General features: G+C 43.8%; 1 long non-coding RNA gene across 6 annotated transcripts in view; it reads right to left on the bottom strand.

The window, feature by feature from the left end:
* LOC121020163 (uncharacterized) overlaps positions 1 to 25,260 on the bottom strand; it is a 108,228-nt gene extending 82,968 nt beyond the window's left edge. For all 6 annotated transcript variants that reach the window (XR_005785986.1, XR_005785987.1, XR_005785990.1 and 3 more), the window contains exon 1: positions 25,148 to 25,260. This is a non-coding gene — a long non-coding RNA (uncharacterized LOC121020163). The remainder of the gene's footprint in view (positions 1 to 25,147) is intronic.
* Between the last annotated feature and the right edge of the window lie 792 nt (positions 25,261 to 26,052).

Raw genomic sequence — 26,052 nt, 5'->3', positions numbered from 1 at the left:
GAAAAGTTGGGGAAAGAACACTGTATCTCCTGCCCGGAGAGATTCAGGCGGAAACAATTAGAAGCATAATTGAGGATGCTCTCGGAGCTTCTCCGCGTAGACCTGCTCAAGGCTTTGCACGAAGGGAAGTCTTGGCTTTTCTGATTTTATTCATGAAGGAGATTTGAGAGAGATCACGCGTTGATAACTACGAGGGCAGTTTGCTGTGAAAACGTCCCACAGGTGTCCTTTGGCATGCCTCATTATGTGTGCCGACACCCATCACCAGCCACTGGTGACTCAACTACGTAAAAAAGGGATGTTCCTTCACAGGAAAGGCTCTGATGTGCGGCATAAACGTGGACCATGGCGTGGAGCCCAAGGCCCAGGGTGCACGCACACGCTTTCCGCCAGGTGAATGCACCTCCCCTCGAACGAGGCATGGGTTCTGCGAACCTATTTGGGACACATCACTCGACGTCGCGGGGGGCACGTTTTAGGTCTGTTCACTTCTCATTCTCACTTGCATTATTTAGAATTTATCTCCTGGGGGGAAAAATGTGGTTTTCATGGCAGATGATACAGATCAAACTTCAGGGCTTTTCCATTCAATCCTGAGATTTTTGTTACATACATGACGTGAAAAGTAATGTTTCTCTATTGTGATGTATTATTATAGGTAAGTTACTATTCCTGTATCACATTGTCATGTAAATTAATGTTTACATTATATAATTATATACATTAATATCGATACACTATATTATATATAATTAATGCTTATAATTATGATTGTGTATAAATTAATACATATTATGTGATTATATATAAATTAATGTTTATATTATGTAATTATATAAATTAATATCGATACACTATATTATATATAATTTAATAGTTATATATTATATGATTGTATAAATTAATACTAACATATTATGTGATTATATATAAATTAATGTTTATGTTATATAATTATATTAATTAGTATCGACACACTGTTATATATAGATGGTTACATATTTTATGATTGCATATAAATTAATACTAACATATTATGTGATTATATATAAATGTTTATATTATCTAATTCTATAAATTAATATTGATATACTATATATAAATTAATACTTATGTGTTATACAATTGTATATAAATTAATACTCGTATTATGTAATACTTAACATTTATATATTATATTAATAATTGCATATAAATTAATATTTCTGTTATATGATTATATAAATTAATATTAATAGAATATTTATATCATGCATTATGTGTTAACATGATATATTAATTATGATGATTACATTAGAATGATGTGTTATATATTATGTAAAGTATAATTATGTATTTTTGTTTTATACGTATGTGTATATATGCTCTATATACATACATATAGAGGAGTTCACATTACATGATTTTTGCATGTTTATACACATAAACTCATAAATATATACACATCGATGAAGAATATGTGATTCTATGTAGTTCTTAGCTATAATAATGAGCAGATGACCTTTTTATCACGCTCCCAAATACAGTGAGCACATGTCTGTTCCAGGAAACTACGGTGGGATCTTCACCTTTATAAAGAAACCGGGATATGACAATGTTTACGTGGAGTTGTGGTCACATGCAGACACACAGATATTTGACACTGGATGAAGTTTGGGGTGAAATCAGAATCTCAGTGAGATGCCAAGAGTCTGACAGAGTGTGGGAATAACCCTATCAAAGAGGTGGGTCATTAAAAGCTTGGGTGTTGTTCTGGAGAAGAAAGGGTGGAAATGTGAAGTGTATCTACGGGAATATTAGCATATAAAAAGAAAAGTCAAAGGAAACCCAACAAAGAAGCCATTGGAGATGATGGGTCAGAAAGAAAACAGCATAGCAGCCTGACTTTCGGAAATCAGAGTGAAATTCCACTGTAAAAAGTCACAGTGGGGGAAAACGAGAAAACGCTGAGTGTGGCAATCTCTTCTACTTGTAAACTCAAGGGCGTTAAATATGACTCTGCTATTATTGGGAAGAGAATGTCTCTAGTTATTAGGGAAGGTAATCATTGTTTTTGCATATTCCTTATTCCAATTTTTGTATTATTACTCTGGCTATTCTATTTCCTTTTCATTCCCTTGCATTGTTTCCATTTTTCTGTAGACTTTGGGTTTGACAGGTTCTTAGTCTAGCTTCTTAATGTGGAAGCAGGGGTCACTGACTTAAGACCTTCATTCTTTTCCAACATAGTCATTTAAAGCTATACATTTCCACTAGGTAATGCTTTAATATCAGCCCACACATCTACTAAATTTGCTTTCATTTTGTTCAAGCCACACTCTAATTTCCCTTCTCACTTCTTCTTTGACACCTGAGTAATTTAAAAGGGTGTTAGTTTCTGATGTTAGTGGATTTCCTAGGTATGTTTCAATTTTTTTATTATGATTCAATATCGCTGGGGTCAGGTACCATTATTGTATGAGTTGATTTTCTTTGAGTTTACAGACACTTGTTTATAGGTCCACAATATGGCCGAACTTGGTTACTACTCTGTGTCCATCTCATCATGCATATCACACACCTTAAAAGTAAGCTGAGAAATACCTACAGGATACAAAAGTAGGCAACCCCCCGCAAGATAAATTGTACAACATCTGGCATCCAAACAAAAGTTTCCAGGCATGAGAAGCGGTTGGAAAATATAACAGATAAGACAGAGAAAAAAGCTGATCACTGGCAATGGCCCCTTCAGTGACACAGAGGGTCAAATATGCACAGTGACATTAAATAGTTATGACAGCTGTGTTTCATACGTTCACAAAGCTAGCCATATGAAAGATATATAAAACACCCGCACAGATCATCCAGATGGAAACCACAATGAGTCAGATGATCAACTCATTGAATGGGATTAAGAGTAGAGTAGGCTTGGCAGAAAAAATGGGTTAGTGAACTTAAAGCTACAGGGGGAAAAATCTACAAAATAAAACACAAGAGAAAAGAGATTTTTTTAAAAAAAGAATAGAACTTCTGTGAGCTGTGGAAAAACCGTAAGCACCTTAGTATATATGTAATTGAACTCCTGAAAAACACCATTATGAGAACAATACTTGAAGAAATAATAACAAAGCATTTTCCATTTTTGATATTAATTTATACTCCCAAACTTCACAAAGTTCAGTCAAACACAAAACAAACACAAACATTATGAATTAAACTCCAATTTATTGAATTTGTGAGATGATGCTATGCCGTAGTTTAGAGAAATGCCTAGTACTCCACAATCAAGTTACTGAGAAGTAGCGATTAAGAGAAAAATCTTAAAGCATCCACACGTGAAAGACAGGTTGGTTACATGTCATGCGACAAAGAGTAGGATTGAACAAGATTCTTGTGAGAAACGAGGCAAGCATGGGGAGAGTGGAATAACATCTACAGGGTACCAAGGTGGAAGAAACTCAATCTAGAATCACATAACCAGCACATAAATCCTTTGAAAATCAAAGAATATGTAGGGCCCGTGGGTGGCTCAGTTGGTTAAGTGTCCGACTCTTGATTTCGGCTCAGGTCATGATCTCACCGTTCATAGGACTGAGCCCCACATCAGGCTCTACACGGACAGCTTGGAGCCTGCTTGGGATTCTCTGTCTCTTCCTCTCTCTGCCCCTCCCTTGCTCGCTCTCTCTCCCTCTCTCTCTCTCACACACAACAAATAAACTTTAAAAAAAATCACAGAAGATGTAGCTGCTTCAAACATACAAAAGCAGAAAGAATGTGTTAATATAGACAGCACTCCAAGCAATGTTAACAGCATCCTCAAATAGGAAAATGATATCGGGTGTGATTACGGAAATATGGGTCTATACAATGCAATGTGGAACATCAAACATTGTACATTGATTACGTGTAAGAACAGTTTCTTACAATTTGGATCTCTTTAAAGGATAATCGAATGTTTAAACCAATATGATAACAACATGAAAATTAGAACTGTGTTGTTAAAAGTTTTCCTTATCACCTAAATCTCTTTAAATTAAAAAACATTTTAATGTTTACTTTTGAAAAGAGGGAGAGAGACAGAGCATGAGTGGGGGAGACCCAGAGAGAGAGGGAGACACAGAATCCGAAGTAGGGTCCAGCCTCTGAGCTGTCAGCACAGAGCACAATGTGGGGCTTGAGCCCACAGACTGTGAGATCATGACGTGAGCTGAAGTTGGATGTTTAACCAACAGAGCCACCCAGGCGCCCCCTAAAATTTTTTTGAATGTTTATTTACTTTTAAGAGAGAGAGAGTGAGACAGAGTGCAAGTGGGGGAGGGGCAGAGAGAGAGGGAGACACAAAAATCCAGCAGGCTCCAGGCTCTGAGCTGTGGGCACAGAGCCCAATGTGGGGCTTGAACCGTGAGATCATGACCTGAGCCGAAGTCAGACGCTTCACCCAGGTGCCCCAACTTAAATCTCTTCAAAAGGCAGGCAACTCTTTAAGCAAATTTGATCTGGTTTGAGGAGGAGAGAAACGCAAGTAAACTTAGTCATCTTCACATATTGTACGTGAAGTGTAATATCATTTGCGTGTTGACGGTGAAACAGTAAAGATGTGAATGAACTGTGAGCCCTACCGTAACCACCAAAATAGCAAAATCATAGTGAACAAGCTTACAAGGGAGAAAAAAGGGAATTCTAAAAAATATTCAAATAATACGAAAGAAGGCAAAAGATTGGAAAGTGAGGACAGTGCAACAAAATACCCAAAATGAGACAAAGAAGAAGAAAACAAACAGCACGTGGTATTTTAAACCTTGCCAATTCACTAATCACTTAAATGTGAATGGTCTGTAAACTCCAATTAAAAGCAGAGTTAGTGAAGATGAACAAAGGCAAGACTCAAATCTATTATATGCTACCAACTAGACAGGCTGCCTATACATCCCCAACTGTGTATGTTTCCTGTAAAACACATTAAATATAAAGACACAAGGAGGTTAAATTTGGGGCGGCTACATTTCTAGCACATAAAGGATGTGTCACAGCAAAGACTATGACCAGTGATAAGGATTATTTCTTAACAATAAAAAGGCCAATTTATTAAGAGGATGTAAAATCCTAAACGCCGATGCACCCAATAACAAAGTCTCAAAAATGCAAAAAACAAACAAAACAGATATGGAAGGACCACCAGAGAAATTCACAGTTTAAGTGAGGGATTAAAATATCCTTCTCTGAACAACTGGTAGAGAAAGGAGACAGAAAAATTAGTTAAGGATATCAGAGATTTGTTCAACACTATCAACCAACTTGGCTTAATTGTAATAATAAAACAGTCCACCCAAGAATAGCCAAGGAGACATTTCTTTCAAGAGAACACAAACTATTTAGGATGTTAGACCATATTCCAGGCCATAACATCTTCTTAGTCAATGTGAAATGACTTTGTTGATATCTATAAGATTTTCATTTTAATAATGGAGAGATTCCAGAACCAAGTAGAAGGGGAGATATTAGTTACCTTTTAAGTCTGTATAGAGGATTCTTGGCCATCTGCCATTGTTTTCTATATTTAATTTTACATGTACAATACTTACACTTTTTAAAGATTAAAATCAGAGTTATGCATTAAATACTTTCAGAGTCTGTAACATTTTTGCCTTTTATGTAATTAGTATAACTTACTGTTGTAGAAAAAAATCGAGTGAAATACACGGCTGTGCATAAAGCCAGATTTAAAAATCCATTCCTACAAAAATACAGAGTCTTGATTTTTTTTTAAGTTTATTTATTTATTTTGAGAGAGAGAGAGAGCAGGAGGGGCAGAGAGACAGAGAATCCCAAGCAGGCTCCACAGTGTCAGCACGGATGCAGGGTTCGAACTCATGAAGCGTGAGATCATGACCTGAGCCAACACCAAGAGTCAGAAGCTTAACCGACTGAACCACCCAGGTGCCCCCAGAAGCTTCTTTGGTTTTGTTCTTAAGGTAAAACACCCTGAGCAGGTTCATCTGAAATTTCAGGCATGACAAAGAAACTATCAGGGAAAAAAGAACTTTTTTAAAGATCGTATTGTCCGGTAAGCACTCGTGACCACAAGTTTCAGAAGTTGGTTTCAATATGTAAAATAAAAGCTGACAAATTAAACTAAATACTAATGATGAAACAAACAAACAAAGCTATCAGAGGCCTGAGCAAGATCCGATTTCAAAGGACCCTGAAGGAGAGCTTGGCTCCTGTAATGAAGGAGGGGGTTTGGACTCTGGGATGCAGAGAATCGTAGATGTACACAGCAGAGAAGTATCCAAGTCTGACGTGGAAGGGCACAGCAAAGCAGAGCCAAGAAGTGAAGTCCTGAAGAGCTGTGCATGATGTTGTGATTTATAGTAAGAAATCTGTATTGGGTCCTCTACCCTGCCCGGCATCTAAACCCTTGGAATTTCCTAAGGGATGAGAGTGATAAAGGTGCCCTTGTTAGGTTAAGGAGGCGACAGGGGTCTACTCCCGCAGAACGGGAAGGGGGGGTGGGGGGGGAGGGCTGGTTGCCAGGGGAACCGACCCCCTGAGAAGAGGGTTGGAACTTGGTCCCAACCTCCCATCTCTCTGGGGAGGGGGGAAGGGCTGGAGGTTGAGTTCAGTCACCAATGGCCAGGGATTTAATCAACCATACCTAAGTGCTGAGCGCTTTATAAAAACTCTAAAGGGCAGGGTTTGGAGAGCTTCTGGGGTTGGCGAACACAGGGAAGTTCGGGGAGACAGGCTCATCTGGGGAGGGCACGGAAGCTGGGTTGTAGGACCAAGTGTGAGGAAACAGTCCTCTCTGTCTTTTCCATCCTGCTGCTCCTTAGTTGTATCTCTCTAGAACAAACCGGTGATCTAGTAACATGTTCCTCCGAGTTATGTGAGCCGCTCTAGAAGACGAATCCGACCAAGAACGGGGTGGTTAGAACCCTGATTCGCGGCCAGCCAGGTCACAACCTGGGCTTCCAACTGGCAACTGACGTTGGGCAGCAGTCTCATAGGACTTGAGTCCTTACCGTGTGGGATCTGACCCTATTTCCCGGGAGATAGTGTCAGAATTGAGTTGAACTGTAGGATACCCTGTTGGTGTCACAGAATTGTTCAGTGGTGGCAAAACCCACACGTTGGTACCAGGTGCAGAACCTTCCCGAGAAAGGATGAATGTGTGCTCCTGAGTGATGCCCCACAGCCCCACCTTTGCCTGATGAAAACGTCCACCGCTTAGAGACTTCTGTCATGAGCCAGGAATGAGGAAATCTGTAGTCTTCAGAAATGACCTTAAATGAGAAGGTTATTGATTTAAGGCTCTTCCATCAATCTGTTGTCACGTGGGCTTCGGTAGCCAATACGATGTCCACATTAAAAAATTTACTTATTTTTGAGAGACAGAGCACAAATGGAAGAGGGGTAGAGAGAGAGGGGGACGCAGAATCCGAAGCAGGCTCCAGGCTCCAAGCTATCAGCACAGAGCCCGACGTGGGGCTCAAACCCACAAACCGTGAGATCATGACCTGAGCTGAAGTCGGACGCCCAACCGACCGAGCCACCCCGGCGCCCCACAATGTCCATATTTTAGAGCTTGCCCTTTTCGGGAGTGTGGAAGATAAAGACATCAGTAGGCATTCATAGTAGCAGAGACTGGACGTTGAAGAGAAAGGGGAAGTAATTCATCTTAGCTGCTCACAGTTGGAGTAAACATGTAAATGAACCTGAACCCAGAACACAGGAGTTTTCTGACGGCCAATATGATCTATAATGACTTGATCACTTTCATGGTTGCCACATAGCAAAACTATAACTTTTAATTTTTTTTTTAACGTTTATTTATTTTTTGGGGGACAGAGAGAGACAGAGCATGAACGGGGGAGGGGCAGAGAGAGAGAGAGGGAGACACAGAATCGGAAACAGGCTCCAGGCTCCGAGCCGTCAGCCCAGAGCCCGACGCGGGGCTCGAACTCCCGGACCGCGAGATCGTGACCTGGCTGAAGTCGGCCGCTTATCCGACTGCGCCACCCAGGCGCCCCAAACTATAACTTTTCTACCTGAGACCAATCTGACATTTTATGTGAAATGCAATCCTACCGTTTTTTCACCCGGTGAAATTGCTTTCGTCTTCCTGGTGCGGGCAATGGTGGAGAAGCCAGCATTGGGTTTGGAAACATGGAGTTTCACTGAGCAGTTGGGGTTACTGGCAGACAAGTTAGCACAAGCCTTGGGAAGAAGCCTCGTCCCTGAAATTACTCACTTTTAGAGACATTTGGGATTGTTTGTTTTTCTTTTCAGAACAGGAGCTGTGCATGAAAATTTTACAACGTGATAAAAATTTCAAAACGCGTTTATATGTTCGCAAAGATTTCCCAAGCGTTGGGTGTTTGAAAGGACTCATCGGACTCCACGGAGTTTACATATCTAGAAGCTTCACTGAAAGGAAAAGGATAAGGAAAGAGAGAGAGGTGGGGGATACAGAAGGGGGCATAAAGGGAGAGACAGACACTCAGAGACACAGGAAAGGAGCAAGTGAACATCCAACGTCCAAGAGACATCCAAGGCACATATTCCCTGGGTCTTTACTCTCGTATCAAATGTGCTATGTCTCTGAGCAGGACCAATACCTGGAAACAGAGTTAGTAACATCTCACTAAATCCGGACAAAAACGCAAACATTTCAGTGAAGACCTGAAACTCACTTACGTTAGCTCCTTTCTGTCAAAGGAGGAGTAGAGTTAGTGGCTTTGCTAAAGCCACTTAATGAGGGGCGACTTGGGGAACTATCACGGCCAAGCAACAGAGACCACCAACGTGAATGAAAACCCAAAAATCCAAACACAAAAGGATTAACTCTTGTGATGGTCTCTCTGTTTAGCCCCTGTGGGATCTGCCCAGGGGAAGGGGCGGGTCCCTCCGCCATGAGGATGTTGGTGTTTGGGGCTGGGCTTCCCTACGCTTCCTGAAGTCACACACTCTCTTGTAACCACTGGGGTCTACAGGTCAGGGGATGATGTGGTTGCATGAACAGACTTTCTCCGAGGGTTACTATGGTTTTACCACATGAGAAATATTGGTTTAAACAAACTCAATTTGCTCACCCGCTCCGTCCCACCAGGAGCTTCAGTGTTGGACACTTCCACCAGTGTAGACCATGTCTAAAAAGGAGACCTGAAACAAAACCCTCTTAAACGTATTCGACCTCAAAGACCCACGGCATCATCTCCTCCCTCTTTCCCTCACAAAAACAATCTCATTTTGGGAAAAACCGCACACGAGAATTCTCAAGCCCTACGGATCTGTAGACACATCTGAGAAGCTTTCAGAAAAACCACATTGCTGTTTGTCAGCCTAGACTTTCTGAAGCAGAATCTTCAAAGGGAATCCAGGTTCCCTGGAGCTACGTCTTCTGGTGGAATTTACACAATTCCCAGACTCCCCTAGGTTGCAATGGCAATGTTGGTGAAAAGCACCAGCCTTGGGATTGCATGTGTCAAAATAAAGCAAGCAGCAATTCGACCTTACTTTGTCCTTAGGTTATAGCTAAACAGTCCCTTTTCGTGTTTCTCTCTCTCTCTCTCTTTTTTTTAATTTCACATCGACATGGCTTCCATTAAGCTGAGCCGGACCTCCAATCCTCCTGCCTGACAAGGCATCAGCCTCCTGTTCCAAGTGATTTACATGATGGTGGCAGACAATTTGCAGAAGTCAGGCAATTAATCAGGTAGCTAAAAACGTTTTTACTAAAGTAGTCAAGTAATTGAAACATCCCTGAGAAACTGTAATTGATCTACTTATTCCGGAGACGATATCTGGATATTATATAAGCAGGTCACATTTTTCCCCCCCCACCCCCAAGCTCAAAACACCGGGTGACTGGTATTGGGATATTTCAGTGCTGAGTTAGAATCCTTACGCAACATTTCACCCCTTCCTTTCCTACCAAGGGAAGGTAGAAAATTGGAATGAAGTATCAACACAGGAAACCGTGGTTTCTTTCTTAAAACAAAATAAATCAGCATCTTTTATTTGAAGATCCATAGTTTCTAATGCAATTTTCCTTGAGGGAGAGATAGAAATCTGAGTTTGCATTTGAAACAAAACAACAATATAAGCGTTCTCATTGAAGACTAAACGTATTTTGGCTCATTGGTTTCTTTCAAATTAGAAATAGCACATTTAGGGGCGCCTGGGTGGCTCAGTCGGTTAAGCATCCGACTTCAGCCCAGGTCGTGATCTCATGATTCGTCAGTTTGAGCCCCGTGTCAGGCTCTGTGCTGGCAGCTCAGAGCCTGGAGCCTGCTTGGGATTCTGTGTCTCCCTCTCTCTCTGCCCCTCCCCTGCTCATGCTCTGTCTCTCTCTGTCTCAAAAATAAATAAAAACATTAAATGTTTAATAATAAACATTATTTAAAAAATTAAAAAAAAAAGAAATAGCAAAAACATTTGGGGGGCTTCTTAGAGTAAGTAAGTGGCATGGAAGATAGGTTTTTGTAAAATTCTCAGATGCCTTTTGCATATCTCAAAGATGATTGAGCGTTCGTAGGAAGGCAGGATAACTCCTCATGGTGAGTGACAATGTTTCCAGAGTGTCCTCCTAGAGAGATTTGTTGCCAGAAGTAGATGGGATTAGGCCCCTTCTTGGTTCTGGAATGTCCCACACCAGGGGCAGACCTGTATTGAACGGTCCCTGGGACTTCGGAGTCTTTACGTGTGTGTCATCAAGGCCAGCTCAGAACACTGACTACTAGCAGGGACTCCTCCAGCTGCCCTATGTGGGCATGATTTAAAATCAGGCACTTTCATATGTGGTCCTCCTACGGGTATCCCTCTGCATGATTTAAAATCAGGCACTTTCAGGGGCTCCCGGGTGACGTAGTCAGTTAAGCGGCCACCTCTTGATTCTGATTCAGATCATGATCTCACAGTTCATGGGACGGAGCCCCGTGTTGGGCTCTGGGCTGAGAGCACGGAGCCTGCTGGGGATTCTCCCTCTCTGCCCTTCCCTGCTCTCTCTCTCTCTCAAAATAAATAAATAAACTTAAAACAATAACAAAATAAAATAAAATCAGGCACTTTCTACATAGCAGTGCTGCAGAGAGAACACAAAAATCCTACATTTAATGGTAGCACTGACGTCACTGATGCCAACACTATAGCATCAGGCCATCACGAAAAATGTTACACGTATGAAACACATTTCAGAAGGGTCCAGCTATCCCATGAGACTATTTTACCAGCTCGTGTTACACATGTCTATTTGCCATTTGTATTTGGTGCTTCTCTGTTGAACGATGTTTGGAAAAGCAAAGACTGGAGACCAAGAAAATGGAGAGCTTCAGAAGAGTAGAAAGTGTTGACGCCTTAAATTCTAGTAGCAGAAAATCTATGTATAAAAATCACAGAAATGCAAATTAGTCACCCCCACCAGTATTCTGAATGACACATTGGTGTAACTGTTCTTGAGTATTTGCCCTTCCACGTTGGAAATAATTTTAAGCATTTCCCTGGGGTGCCAGGGTGGCTCAGTTAAGCATCCAACTTCAGCTCAGGTCATGATCTCACAGTCCGTGGGTTCGAGTCCCACGTCGGGCTCTGTGCTGACAGCTCAGAGCCTGGAGCCTGCTTCCGATTCTGTGTCTCCCTCTGTCTCTGCCCCTCCCCAGCTCACATACTCATTCTCCCTCTCTCTCTCTCTCTCTCAAAAATAAACACTAAAACAAAAATTTTTTTAAAAATTTAAAAACTTTAAGCATTTCCCAAAAGCACCTCCATTGTAATTATCTCCAAATCTTGTGAACGGATGGCCCTCTTTTGCTTGGTTTTTCCTTGAAAAAGGAAAGAATAAGAGACTTTATTATGAAGCATATCACCTCTTAGTGATTACACAGTGCTCAATTTGTCCCCTATTCTAGGGTGTTAGCAATTGTAGGTTAAGGGGGGACTTCACCTACTGAAAAAATACAACCCATACATAATGGCTAATTCTGTTTTTCTTTTGTCTTTGGGGTGTATGGCTTTATGAACAGGCATATAAAATGTTGTGTTTTGCTTTAATAAGCAGTAAGGATTTTGCTTCAGCCATGGCTAGACTTTGTTGGCTGACCAGCACAGACATTCATATGCTTAGTATGGCAAAGCAAAAGGTGGGCACCACAGTGTAGATGGTGAGCCTCACCCTGTGTTCTGAGCTCTAGCCAGAGGGACACAGGGGACAGGCTATCCTGGGCGGGCATGTGAGGAGATCTGGAACTTGCATGCACTCAGTAGAACGAGGGAGGGATGTAACCGGCATTCATGTAGCAGCCCATCCCAACTGTCACGTCCCAGTGAGTTCTGCCATGGTCCAGCCATCGTCACCGCCACTGAGCTTGTATGGCTCATGGACATGAAGGACCCACTGTACACGCCACAATACCCTTCAGTGTGACCTCACAACTCAGCTACTGTGAGCTGCTGAAGAAGAAACTCACCCTAGTCTTTTTTCTCCTTGGTTTCCCCACCCCTTGGCACAGTCACAATAAACACTTAGTGTCTTTGCGTTAGATGAATGGGCTTTGGGGAGGTAGGTGGCACCCGGGCGGAAGCAAGACACTCAGAGTGTAGAATTTGGACGCAGCGGACCTTGCAGGTGAAAATGATGCGAAATGTGCCTCTCGGTCCCCAAAGCACTGGAAGAGCAGATACCTTGAAGTTTAGACACAAGAACAATAATGCTAAGCTCCCTCTAGCTCATCACTATGGTGCCTCTTCCAGGAATCTGTCCCTGGCTTTTCAAGGTCATGATGGGCACCGTATTGGGAAAGATCATGGATCAGAAGACCTATGACTGCAACTTTATTTTACAATTTTCCAGAAGGAAGATGCCGAGTGACAGTCTAGATGCGGCTTGGGTGAGTATGGAAGAGGTAAGTGAGGAGGAATACTTTTCTTTCCATAATGTAATTGTATGGCCAAAATGAGAGCCAAACAAGGACTGTGGGTAGAAGACAGATTTATGAAAATGCACTGTAGTTCCTGGAGAAGACTTCCATATTTTTGGAATCTTGACAGGATCAATGCAAAGAGGTTCCAACTTCCACAGGAACCAATATGGCGGAGAACATGCATTTGCATGTGTCAGTCTACTTAAAATAAAGCTACTTAAAAAATCATCCAAGATTTTTTTTTTTAGGATATCATTTATATGCAGAAAAAAACGAAAATCAGTCAATTAGTTTCCCAGTGAAACTGGTCACCCAGGATTTTAAATGGAGACCTTACATCCGGAGAGTTCAGCTCTGAAATCACAGGGCCTATTTCAGAGTTCGATCGTGGAGGTTGTATCAACCAAACAAGAAGCAAGACAAATTGGGAATTACAAAATAGATTCCCGTATAATATTTTGCATCTGAGTTATTTCTACACTATATCTTAGTTTTATGACTGAACAGTAACGATCTAGTGTTGGCCGAAAACATCACGACAATTTACATGCGTGTTCGCATTATATACTTGCAAGTAATTATTTGGAGCTGATTTGGTAGTCACTCAGCTTTGGTTTTTTAATTATAAAAACATTACCATAAATTTACTCATGATTTATCTCCTGCAACTCCCCATTTTTTTCCCGACGACGCCCTTCTACACCGGGCAGGTTTCGGCATTCTTCCCTTTGGGATGTTCTGATTTTTCTGGGTTCAGATAGAAAAGGTAAAAAGCATGTTTAAAAGCCGGAGAACGGGGGCGCCTGGGTGGCGCAGTCGGTTGAGCGCCCGACTTCGGCTCAGGTCACGATCTCGCGAGGTCTCGCGTGATCTCGCGTGAGTTCGAGCCCCGCGTCGGGCTCTGGGCTGATGGCTCGGAGCCTGGAGCCTGTTTCAGATTCTGTGTCTCCCTCTCTCTCTGCCCCTCCCCTGCTCGTGCTTGCTCTCTGTTTCCCTCAAAAACAAATACACATTAAAACAAAATCATAGGGGCGCCTGGGTGACGCAGTCGTTAAGCGTCCGACTTCAGCCAGGTCACGATCTCGCGTGATCTCCCGTGATCTCGCGTGAGTTCGAGCCCCGCGTCGGGCTCTGGGCTGATGGCTCGGAGCCTGGAGCCTGTTTCCGATTCTGTGTCTCCCTCTCTCTCTCTGCCCCCTCCCCCGTTCATGCTCTGTCTCTCTCTGTGTCTCAAAAAAATAAATAAACGTTAAAAAAAGATTTAAAAAAAAAATAAAAAAATAAAAATAAAAATAAGAAATTAAAAAAAAAGCCGGAGAACGGGTAAGGAAGAAAAGGTGAGGACGACATAAGGTCCCCGTTGTGCCGCCAGCTAATTACACATGTGGTCCCAGGGAAATGAAAACGGCGTGTTATCAAGGAGACACTGTGCATTGTCAAGTCTGCAAAGTAAGCAGCTTCATTTTCAGGGCTACCCACTGGCCCTTCGTGACGAGCCGACTCAATTCTGACCGTAAAAGGCTCGCGGCACGCAGCGTGCCCATCTTTCTCCCCAGATCGCTGCCACGGGGTGGGCAGCAGGGAGATTCTTCTTGGCGTTGTTTCAAAACAGGTCCTCGTGCTGTCGAACACGCTTTTCGATGGCAGGGTTCAGTTGCCCTTAAGGCGTACACTGGGAGGGGGTGAGTGAATGGGTAGGCTCTTTGACACCCGTAGCTGCGGAATCAGCCCGGAGGGGACAGGGACGAGGGGGCCGACTGACGCCCTGGGACTCTTCTGGGCGCCCTGCTCGGGGGACTCTGGGAGGCGGGCACCGGGAAGATAAATCGCATAGGTGCACGTACACACAGGCGTGGAGAGAACCGTCCATCCAGAGAGCTGTGTGTGCCCTCAATTGTGATGCAGGTCCCCTCCTAAAGCCGCCAGCTGCCTCTGCTGACACGGATCCTTGAAGAATGGCAAGGGACGCAAGGAACAAAGCAGACAGAGCCGGCCCACGTGGAGCTGGGGCCGTTTGAGCAGGTGCATCAGCAGGCGGGCTGCACAAGGTGATGGCTGCCTGAGCCTCGGGCAGCGACGCACGTCTGTGACATTGAACTGTGGGGCGACACGGGCTTTTGTTTTCTTTGTCCCCTACTGTGGCCTCAGGCTGCTGAGGCGGCTCCTCTCCTGAGCCACGGAAAGGCGGCAAGGAGCGCTGACCTTGTGAGAAGCTGAGAAAAACAGGTGCCGGGCGGACCCCTCCGATGGCAGTTGAGCTGCATCTCAAAACTGCCCATTGGGGAATGGAGAGGGCAGGCACTGTGCTGGCCCCCATCCTGCCCCTGTGAGTTCCGGCCCCCACCCTTACACCTTGATGTCCTCACACACCCCGGCGGCCTGCGGAGGTCGGCAGGTCTGCAGCTTTGGGAGAGTGTGCAGTTCTGAAAACAATTTGGAAGTGGTGCAGAAAAATGTCCCAAAGAGAGTGTGGGTGCCAGGGAGGCCGTTCAAAATACACATCTTTCCCTAAGCACCTACAGACCATTGTAATAGTTGATCACATATTAAGTCATAAGAACGCTCGAGACACGCCAAAGATAAAGTGCCTTGGAGACCACGCTTCTGTCTACCTCTTCCTCCATATTCTATTGACACGGATGGACACTAACGTATACATTAATGAGAAGGTAGGTAATGAATTCTTGCCTATTTAATAAAACATACGAACAGGGGTTACGTAAATCAGCGCGGGGTTACAGGAGGCATTATAACCAGAAATCCAAAGTATTATTAGAAATAAGTGGTACTCGTCCCACCTACCAAAATACTATGTTGAAACAGAATGAGTCACGGGGGGGGGGCTATCACGTCCTGAAAATTTACATGAGAAAACACACTATCTTGAAAAGAATGAAGTATTTCACATAAAGGTAACAACAGTATCTAACAAACAGATAAGAACAGTAGCACAAACCCCAAGGATGCGAAGGGAAAGATAACGCAAGTAAGAGAAGAAACAGACAGTAGAGATTATAACCGTAGGACTGGGAAATTCAACGTAAACAAGAGTTGTTCTTTACAACAAATTGGAAAAAGAGGCAGGTCTCCGGCAATACTGACTAACAGATGAGGAGACAAGATAGAAAGAAGTGGGGCTCTATGGCTAGGATTTCTCCAGTCAACTGCCTAACAATACAAGGGGATTACATTTTAAATACAGGAGGGATGGGGGAGCCGGGGTGGCTCAGTCGGTTGAGCGTCCGACTTCGGCTCAGGTCATGATCTCGCGAGATCTCGTGTGATCTCGCGTGAGTTCGAGCCCCGCATCGGGCTCTGTGCCGACAGCTCGGAGCCCGGAGCCTGCTTCGGATTCTGTGTCTCCCTCTCTCTCTGCCCCTCCCCTGCTTGCACTCTGTCTCTGTCAATCTCTCTCAAAATTAAATAAATAAATGAATGAATGAATGAATGGAGGAGGGGTCATCAATGCAGGTAAGCAGAGATGAAATGCAGAGGAGAATATCATCACCCTTTCACAGACTCTGGTGTTCGGGAGGGACGTCATTCTGAAGCAAAGTTTAAGAATCTTTTTTCGGGCTGGCTTACCAAGAGGTGACAGGAATGAAAATCGTACGTGGTGAAGACACACTACAGCAGTGGTTAAAAGGGCTTCCGGCAGAGAGGACGTTCACGGGCCATTCAAGAAGCAGATCATCCCAGTTTTATACAAGTGACCGAAGAAAGGGGAACGATACACATGTAATGGCCCCCATCCTGCTGTTAAGGCTGATGTGAGTTTAACAGGCCGCGGGGGGAAAAAACCAAACAAACAAGAAGTCCATTGCACTTAGGAATTTGGTTTCAAGAATCTAAACGCATTATGAACATGATTCACCCAAGAAGGTACGAAAAATCAGAAGAGGGTGCCATGACCTAGTTGGGGATGTCCCCGCATGGCAGAGATTTATCACGGGGTTGGATTTTGAGAGAAAAATAAAATCACCTGGATGAAAGGAGAAAAAGCAGTGATAATATTTGAGTCTCCTCTGTCAAAACTGTCTGTAATTAGGAATCCAAAGGAACTTACTTAAGGGTTAAAAGAATGCATAAAAATGTCACAACAAACGCCTCCTGAAATGGGGAGGTACCATCATTACATCAGACATGAGAAAAGGGTGCAGGCCTTGAGATGGTATCTATCAACCCCCCCCCCCCCCCCGGAGCCCGTGGACATCAAGCGTAGGTGCAGATGTGATCTGAAAGCATCCTTCATGCATTGTGGGTCAGAGAAATTGGGGAATCCTACTTGAAAAACAGGTCAGGGTAGCGTGAGTGGCTCTGTCACTTAGGCCTCCAATTCTTGATTTCAGCTCAGGATTCCCGTTCATACATAGCACCGCGAATGTCTGATAGATTTCCACACTAAGACCGTGAGTTCCACCAGGTGACAGACCCCCCCCCCGTCACCCTGTTTTGTCAAAGTCAAGGAAAAAATAAAATACGTATCCCCATTCAAGAGCACGTGTTGATGAAACATACGTTCACTCAACCAAAGGAAGAAAACCCTGAATGCAGGATTTGCCGTGATGTTTAAGTCAAGATGGGGAGACGTGTTCGTGACGAGGATGTTAGATAAGTTAATGTTCGTCATGGTCCTCGATTTTGTTTGGTGGATGGGCTGAAATAGACTCCGGGCTCCTAGCTGTCAGCACAGAGCCCGACTGGGGGCTCAAACACATGAACCGCGAGATCATAATCTGAGCAGAAGTCAGATGCTTAACCGACTGAGCCACCGAGGCGTCCCTCCGTATTTCAGATTCTTGATACAGCATTTTGTTTATAGTGTTGGGAACACAAATGATGAATGGTTGGGCCTCAGGAACACATACACTTCCTATGTTAACAGAAATACACAGGGGACAGTAAGTTCTCTGTCCCCAGCCCTAACACATGCCACCAGCACACAGGTGACATACATCTGCGTCAGGTGAATCATGAAGTCTCTAGCATTGTATGATTACATCCATCAGAAAGCTTGTTTCAAAAAGTAAGGAAAGGTTGCCTCATCAGTGCTGAATGCATTCCCATGGGTAAACAGACCTCCCTAAACAAAATGTTTGGAAATGAAAAGAAGAATGGAATGGAATGGAATGGAATGGAATGGAATGGACTGGACTAGACTAGAATAGAATAGAATAAGGACTGATCAGCTGAAAAAAAGCCTTTGGAAAAAAAATTCTGAAGCCAGACTTTATGGACATTATATTTAACTTGGGTGTTGGTGTATATTTTCTGAACTTGATATTTTCAAAATATGCATCCCAGTCTTGAAAACTGGAAACTAACAGACAATATGAATTTCTGTGATGTCTGCATGTTTCCTTTCGTACAGGAATTGGTTATTAAAAATACTGAGCTGATGTAATTTAATTAGTCGTCTAGCTAGCAATTAGAAGATTGTTTGACCAATACCGTACAGACTTTTTTTCCCCCATATTTTCCTCGATGGTGTTATCTGTCATATCTTTAAACAAACGTGTGTACTGAGTATTTTGCACAGATATTTTTGGAAGGTGGCAGGTTAAAGGAAAAGGAAGTGTGAATCAGGTACACATCAAATCAAAGGTAACAGATGGTCACTTAAAAACATAAATATCTTTGCACCCAGTCTGGGCACACACTTTCCTTCCTGCCTCAGCTGGGAGTGAAAGGTATCTCAAGTGTCTATGCACAGGGGTTACAAGTGAAACCATTATTTTAAGTAGCAAGTGCAGTTTGAAAGTCTCTGGTTGTTGGTGAGGGCATTGATGTTGGTTGCAAGACCAAGGTGAGGCTGGCTCATTATATGAGCTATCCTTTTACCATCAGCCCCAGGCACATACACTAGAGAGGTGAAGAAGGTTCAAAACTTAGCTCAGCCTCCCGTTGACTTGGAGGAGAAGCGTGGAGGTCCTGGGGAGAAAGAGAGGCAGCAGTTGCCAAAGAATACGATTGGGATATTCTAGATCCGAGTAAAAAGCCCACTGAATCTCCCCCCACCCCTGCGCTTAGGACTAATTTGGAACATCTTCCAGATCACCGTGCATTCTGAGACCGAGATGCCTTCTCAGAAATTAGCAAGTCCTCTCGGGGACACTACCCAGTCAGGGGACATTCCAGGAAGCTGCGAGCTTCTGGCAAGCTCAATGGAGGCTCCGTTGGGTCGTTAACATTCAAACGGATGCATACATTTGTCCTGAAGCTTCGGACAGAGGTCGTGACCAGAGATTATGCATATTCGCTCTAGGAGGGGACATTTCACTCAGTCCGGGATTGTTATTTTGTCATCGGCAAATGCCTGTCATTTCTCATGAGCCAGTTGGAGTGTCCATTGTGTGTCCCATTCTGTTTGGCACAGAGAAGAGAATACTGAATGCTATTTTAGGGCAGATGGATTAATCTGCCTTGGTTCTGAGGTACCAAGTTTTATTACTTTTCAATTCAATTGTTGTATCAGAAGGAATTACGTCTGCGCCCCTAGAGATAATATATCTGCAAGGGTACACATGGGCATGCACAGACACACATTCACACACACACACACACACACACACACACACACACACACAATCTACTATCTGCGGTGGGGGAAACAGAAATTGGAGAAGAATATGAAAGACCTTACTGGGGGGAATAAACACACAATTCTGGGATATCATTATTTGAAGATGTAAGGATATCACGTGAGTGCATCCCAACTAGTCATGATGGCATTTGATATAATGGGACCGGTTGATTCAATATCCCAACGCTTCTGGTCCTGGTGACAGCCTCGCTCTGGGAATCCCAACCACTTCCTGCTCCATTTTATATTCTGTGTGCAAGACCTTCCCATCCTGAGTTCTAGCCCCACAAGGGGCTCTATGCTGACTGTGGAGCCCGCTTGGGATTCTCTGTCTCTGTCTCTCTCTCTTTCTCTCTCTCTCCTTCCCTTTCTGCCCAACCCTGGCTTATGCTCTCTCACACTCTCAAAATCAATAAATAAAAACTAAAAAAAATTCTCTCTTCAGAAGTATGTAACAATGGGAGTATTTACCCAGGAAAACTTTTCCTTTCAAACATCAGACAAAATTCAGGAATTTACTGGGAATCATTGCCAATTTGCTAAAGGTTAGGATTAGGAAAACATGCTTTGCTATGGGAGAAAGATATCTCTACATCTGAGGCACAATTTTCGTATTTCCTGGGATGTCTCAATCTTATTGGAAGGTTTCTATGTTCACAAGTAAACAATTTAGATGAAATAATATTATTCACATCAAATAAAGGTCTTCAGAATGATAGAAATTATTGAATGCAATCCATTACTCCCCCTTATGCTGGCCATTTCAGTCAATGATTTCTGGGCAACTTCCTTGAGGTGGAGGGATTTGGAACAGGTTGAGAGGGTTAGAAGTGGGGGAGGCTGGCGGCTTTCTGCTTTATAACAATGAAACTCAGCAACATGAAAATCCTCAAAATGTAGACTTCTCAGGCCAAATTCCCCATGCCTCTTAAACGCAGCTACATATCAAAGCGTTGTGGGTACTAAGGAGCGGAGATTCGCAACATAAAAGGTTTTAAAAACTGTTAAATGTCCAAAATTGCAAATTAGGTGTCTGTGGGCTTATCTTATTGTACATCCATATCTATTTGTGATCAAATGAGCATTAGGATCCAAGCAAAATGAATTAGTAATTCTGCGCAGAAAATGAGGTTTGATTTACGACATGAACGTCACGCCCTGGCACCGTCTGAAACTCTTTTACGGTTTCTTCAAATTGAAATTGACCCTCTTTTCTCAAAGAGTGTAATTTAAAACACCTTACAACCAATTATCTCCAAATGAAATTATTTAACATGTACACAAGACAAGGTTCATTTGCTAATGAAGACCGTAACAATTTGTGAAGGTGTTTATAGAATTACCAATATTTATTCAACAGAAATCTATTGAATTGAGGCTAAAAGCCAGTGCTATGGTGCACCTTTCAATCTGTCTTTGTTTGCTTGTTTTTAATAATTAATGAGGCTTCCAATATTGCAGATGAATGAATGTTAACAGACACAGTAAGATGTGGCTAGATATAAAGAAGTCTTGAAAATTTATTGGAGGCAAAAAAAAAAAAAAGGATTTACTCTGTATTCTTTGTTAATAAAGCACGAGTACTTGTAAGCATTAACTAATATTTCTGGGTCCTGAGTTTTAATCCCTTTCAATAAACCCGTTGGTCTCTTCAATGGAACGGTCATTGTCTACTGCCATATTAATTTGAGTTTGGAAAGGGAGCCTGCCATGTTGGGTCCATGAGACCCTCTATGTTCTAAAGGAGAGCCACCCTATGTTTTCCTATATGGGTGGAAATCATCATGGTGGGGGCAACTTCACAAGACTTGCATTCTGCCTGCCTTTAGTCCACACCCTGATTTCCACACCCTGAGTCCAGGAGAACCCAGTTCAAGAAATTAGGAACAGAAGCAATTGCATTGTCTACTTTGGAAATCGGTTAAATGTGTTCCTTAAAAAGAAGATACTCCTTTCTTTTTGGTGAAGCATTCTTGGCATCTTGATTTGGTTTTAAATTTGTCTCTATCCATAGCAGTGTGTGTGTGTGTGTGTGTGTGTGTGTGTGTGTGTGTGTATTTTCCCCTTCCTCTTCCCCAATCAAAAGCACCAAAAACTCTCTTTGGAGAACACATCCATTACAGAAATTTGAGAGACTCGGCTTCTTTTAAATACAGGTCCCGGACTTTGTCGGACATGTTTATGTTTATGCAGAATTCGGGGATGCACCCTCTCCGATTTCCTTCCTACAGTCGTGAGAAGTAGGCACGGAAGGTACATATATGTGCACACAGAAGCCAATGACGTCTCAAGTTCCCCAAATACTGCTTTAGACCAAATCTCCAGTCTTCCACCATCACGTAGCCACGCAGAACCCCAGTGGTTTTGCGATGAAGGGGACGTTCAGTAAGTGAAAGCTGATATTTGTGAAAGAGACTATTTTATACAAAATCCTTCATGAAGGAAAAGAAATATACATGACGGATGATATCAGCAAGGAGCTTGACCTTAACCTGGGAAAGAATATGTAGAAGGAGAGATTTTGCTGTAGTCCTTCTGGACAGAAACTCTTGGTTTAAATCTGTGAAGATACCTGGCTGGAACAGACTGCTTTCCACCTCATAAAATCTGTCTGTGTTTGTGTTTATACTGGCGACCTGCCATCCTGTTTGGGTAAACACCTACGCCTTTACGCCAATTCAAAGGTGGCTGTTGTGGTCCAGTGAACAGCACATAGATGAGGCGGGCAGAAAAGTCCGAATGCCCCATTAATTTCGACGCTCTGAGAAATGTGTAATGCTCATAGCATTTGACCTTCCTGGGGCACCTCGGAGATTTCAGGCAAAGAAAAGGAACCTCCATTTTGTAATCCGTTAGTTAACGCAAACCGAAAGATTTCTATCAGCTATCTTGTGGCAATATCTGTCCGTTACCAAGCTTTCTGCATAAGTAAACGCTACCCCAAAAGATTGTCCATCTAGAGGATGCTACCAGGGTTAGAGGCAAACGGGACGACTGTATTAAAATGCATGGAGTTGATCATGTTCAAGTACGAACGCATTCGTTCTCAGTTTCGGGAGGGTGACCAAAACTGAAGAAACGGCTGATCCACATGCCCAGATGTGTGAGAAACAGACAAATGCAAACGTGTGTGTGCCTACAGCAATACCTATAGTCAGGGTGGGGGTTTCTCAGCAGCCCAGACGCAAGGGTCACCTCTAAGATCAGACAAGAGGCAGGTAGAGGGAAGCCAGATGTTGGAGGAGGCCCCACAGTGCGGGGCACTCCAGGAAATCTTCCAGGATAAAGGAGCAAAAGCCTTGGCAACAGGGCACCAGGCAGTTATCAAGGAGAAAATAAAATGTTGGCTATGCGGGCTCGGGCTATAACCCAAGAGGAGAATGTGGGGTCAGCGATCCCCAATCAAACTCATTCCCTTGTGCCAGCTAGATTAGATCAGCAACATTGGAAGGGGTTGCTTCCAAGTGAGACCAGCGGGCAGGCAGACTTGATTTGGCCACATGGCAGCATCTGAGAGGAATGAAGAGTCTGGAAGCTGGCATCCACCCCCACTGCCAGGGGAAACAGTATAAAACCTATCAAGAGCTAAATGCACATCCCTCACCAGGGAGAGAGAGCAAAGGCTCTATCAGGCAAGTAACAGGATCTCAAGTAAATGGACACACGAAACGTGTACCATGCCATCAACCAATACAATGAAATAGAAAGTGGAAAGGATAATGGCAGATGCCTCTTGAAGCGATGCTAGGAAATTTAATTTAATACAGGGAAGCGTATATCCCACTTTAATAAAGAAGTGAATTCCTAACCTAGGGGATGGCCAACATTTTCTGCAAAGTGCCAAAACACTGCACCTAATGACTTTGCCGGTCGTACGGTCTGGGTGACGACTGCTCAACTCTGGCACTGCAGCAGGACGGCAGCCACAGAAATCCGTAAGAGGATGGGCTTGGCTGTGTGCCAGTAAAACTTTATGTACACCCACATCAGTTGGGCCCCAATTGGTCTCTACGCTGTGATTCGCTGGCTATTACTGTGTATTCTTGAGAGAGAGAGAGACAGACAGAACATGAGTGGAGAGAGGGGCAGAGAGAGAGGGAGACGCAGAATCCGAAGCAGGCTCCAGAGCCATCAGCACAGAGCCCGACACGGGGCTCGAACTCACAAACTGCGAGATCATGGCCTGAGCCCAAGTCTGATGCTCAACGTACTGAGCCACCCAGGCGCCCCTCACAGCATCACCATCTTATGGGAGATGAGACACTCAGCCCCCCAACACCCAAGACCTGTGGAAACAGAAGCTGTGTTTGTTACAAGACGCCCAAGAGAACGTTATAGAACGCACTGCAGTCTGTTGTCTTATGCTCCGTCACCTTGTAAGATTCAGGGGAAGTAAAGTTGCAATGTGCGTGTTGCACGCACTTACACACACATACACACACACACACACGCACACACAATGTTTGCAAAGCACTGCTCCAACACTTGGTTATTAATGGTGTTAACCTGCTCATCAGAGGAAATCTGCTCATCAGAGGAAATGTCTTCATTGTTGAGACTACCTTAAACATCGTTATGAAAGTCTCAAAGGGGAGAAAACAACTAAAAGTCAACTCCATAAGAAAAAGTACTAAAAGTCGGTAAAGAATAATCTGTGTGGTCAACAGCGTGTCTCCAGTGAGCCGTGACTGAAAGGCAGGGCCCCCCTTCCACATCTTCCACGAATGTGATGTCCTGCACGACAGGACACCGTCACCATCAGGGTTATTCCTGCTGCCAGGCTCCCACCGCTCTGGCCTTGGGAGGCAGGAGGGGAAGGGTGTCCGCAGAAGTGAGCAGCAACCACGCGTGCGAAGACCGAGAAGTGGGACAGCGGGAGAAGGGGGCGCCAGACTGTCTGGATGTCCACACAGTCGCATACATCTCTACGCCTGTGTCTACGCCTACTTCCACTTCGACACCTGTATCTCTACCATTGTGGACTGCAGGACCTTCAGAGAAGTCCCTCTCAAGGAACTTCACACCTGCCGGCCTTCTTCAGACGCACCAGAATGTTCTAGCTGCACGGTTAGCCACAACACACGTGATCGCCGGCCCCGAAACACTCCCTGCTCTGCATAACCCAGATAAGGGATCGCCTGCAGGACTCTCAGGAAAAAGGAGAACTGTACCTCTTACCATAAATTTTCAGGACTCTTGTTCATAGGATTTATGGGCCAGAACTTAACTCGCACCTCCGCAGACACGGAGCTATGGGCAGAAGAGGGAGAAATGCCGCAGAGTGGAAAAAATAAACAGCTATCGTGGTCGTAATTACTGAGTAAACTGTATTCCACGTGGCCTGTTGAGACACATGTGCCCTTCTCCTCCTGTTTCAAAAGGTTTGTTCCTGTGTGCTTGAAAATGGTTTTGTTTTGTTTTTTCCCCTTTCATCATGCTCGGGAATCAGTTCCATTTGCATGGTTACGTAGAAGTGGAAACAAAGAGGAATCTTTTGGAACATGGAGAAGATAAAGGGTTGACCCTTCTGTTATGCAATCTTACAAGGATAATGTGCATGTGAGCACGCGCACACACATATGCACATAAAATGTCATAATCCTACACATTCCACGCACCTAGGACAAGTAAGCTATCACAGCCATGCGATGAACCAATAGTCACCTACCTGAACACTGTCATCCAGCTGATGGGTAAAAATTCCAGTAAGAAAAAAGAATCCTGGGGCGCCTGGGTGACTCGGTCAGTTAAGCGACCGACTTCAGCTCAGGTCACGATCTCAAGGTCTGTGAGTTCGAGCCCCGCGTTGGGCTCAGTGCTGACAGCTCAGAGCCTGGAGCTTGCTTCTGACTTAGTGTCTCACTCTCTCTCTGCGTGTCCCCCGCTGATACGCTGTCTCTCTAAAATAAATAAACATTGAAACCATTAAAAAAAAAAAACCCATTCCATCTCTCCTGTTGACGATTTCTAACAAAACTAATGAACCTAACTCAACCAACACAGCAAACAGCAAAGTGAAAAATAAGGAAACTTGGTGCTATGTCCCCATCGAAATGCACACAAAAATACTTTAAAAAAGCGAGATTTAATTAAAAAAAGAGTGCATCTCTCTATAAATAACCTCAATCCTGTTGTGTTGAAGTCAAGTGTGTAGTGAAAAGGGGGAAAAGGGAGAAAGGAAGATCTTTTTTTTTTTTTATTTTTTAAAAAAAAAATTTTTTTTTTTCAACGTTTTATTTATTTTTGGGACAGAGAGAGACAGAGCATGAGCGGGGGAGGGGCAGAGAGAGAGGGAGACACAGAATCGGAAACAGGCTCCAGGCTCCGAGCCATCAGCCCAGAGCCCGACGCGGGGCTCGAACTCACGGACCGCGAGATCGTGACCTGGCTGAAGTCGGACGCCCAACCGACTGTGCCACCCAGGCGCCCCGGGAGAAAGGAAGATCTTACTACAGAATAGAATGAAGGCTGTAATTCCTGTGAAATGGTGAGCTGGACCCAGAACACATTCAAGTGTTTGGAGCTCTCCCAAACCCCACCTCTGCATCCCCATCACTTAATGCTTCTCGAAAG

The sequence above is a fragment of the Herpailurus yagouaroundi genome, unplaced genomic scaffold, assembly GCF_014898765.1.
Source record: "Herpailurus yagouaroundi ecotype Mexico unplaced genomic scaffold, PumYag 248, whole genome shotgun sequence".
NCBI lineage: Eukaryota > Metazoa > Chordata > Mammalia > Carnivora > Felidae > Herpailurus > Herpailurus yagouaroundi.
Note: the sequence above shows the minus strand (reverse complement) of the source record. Positions and strands in the feature narration are given on the sequence as shown.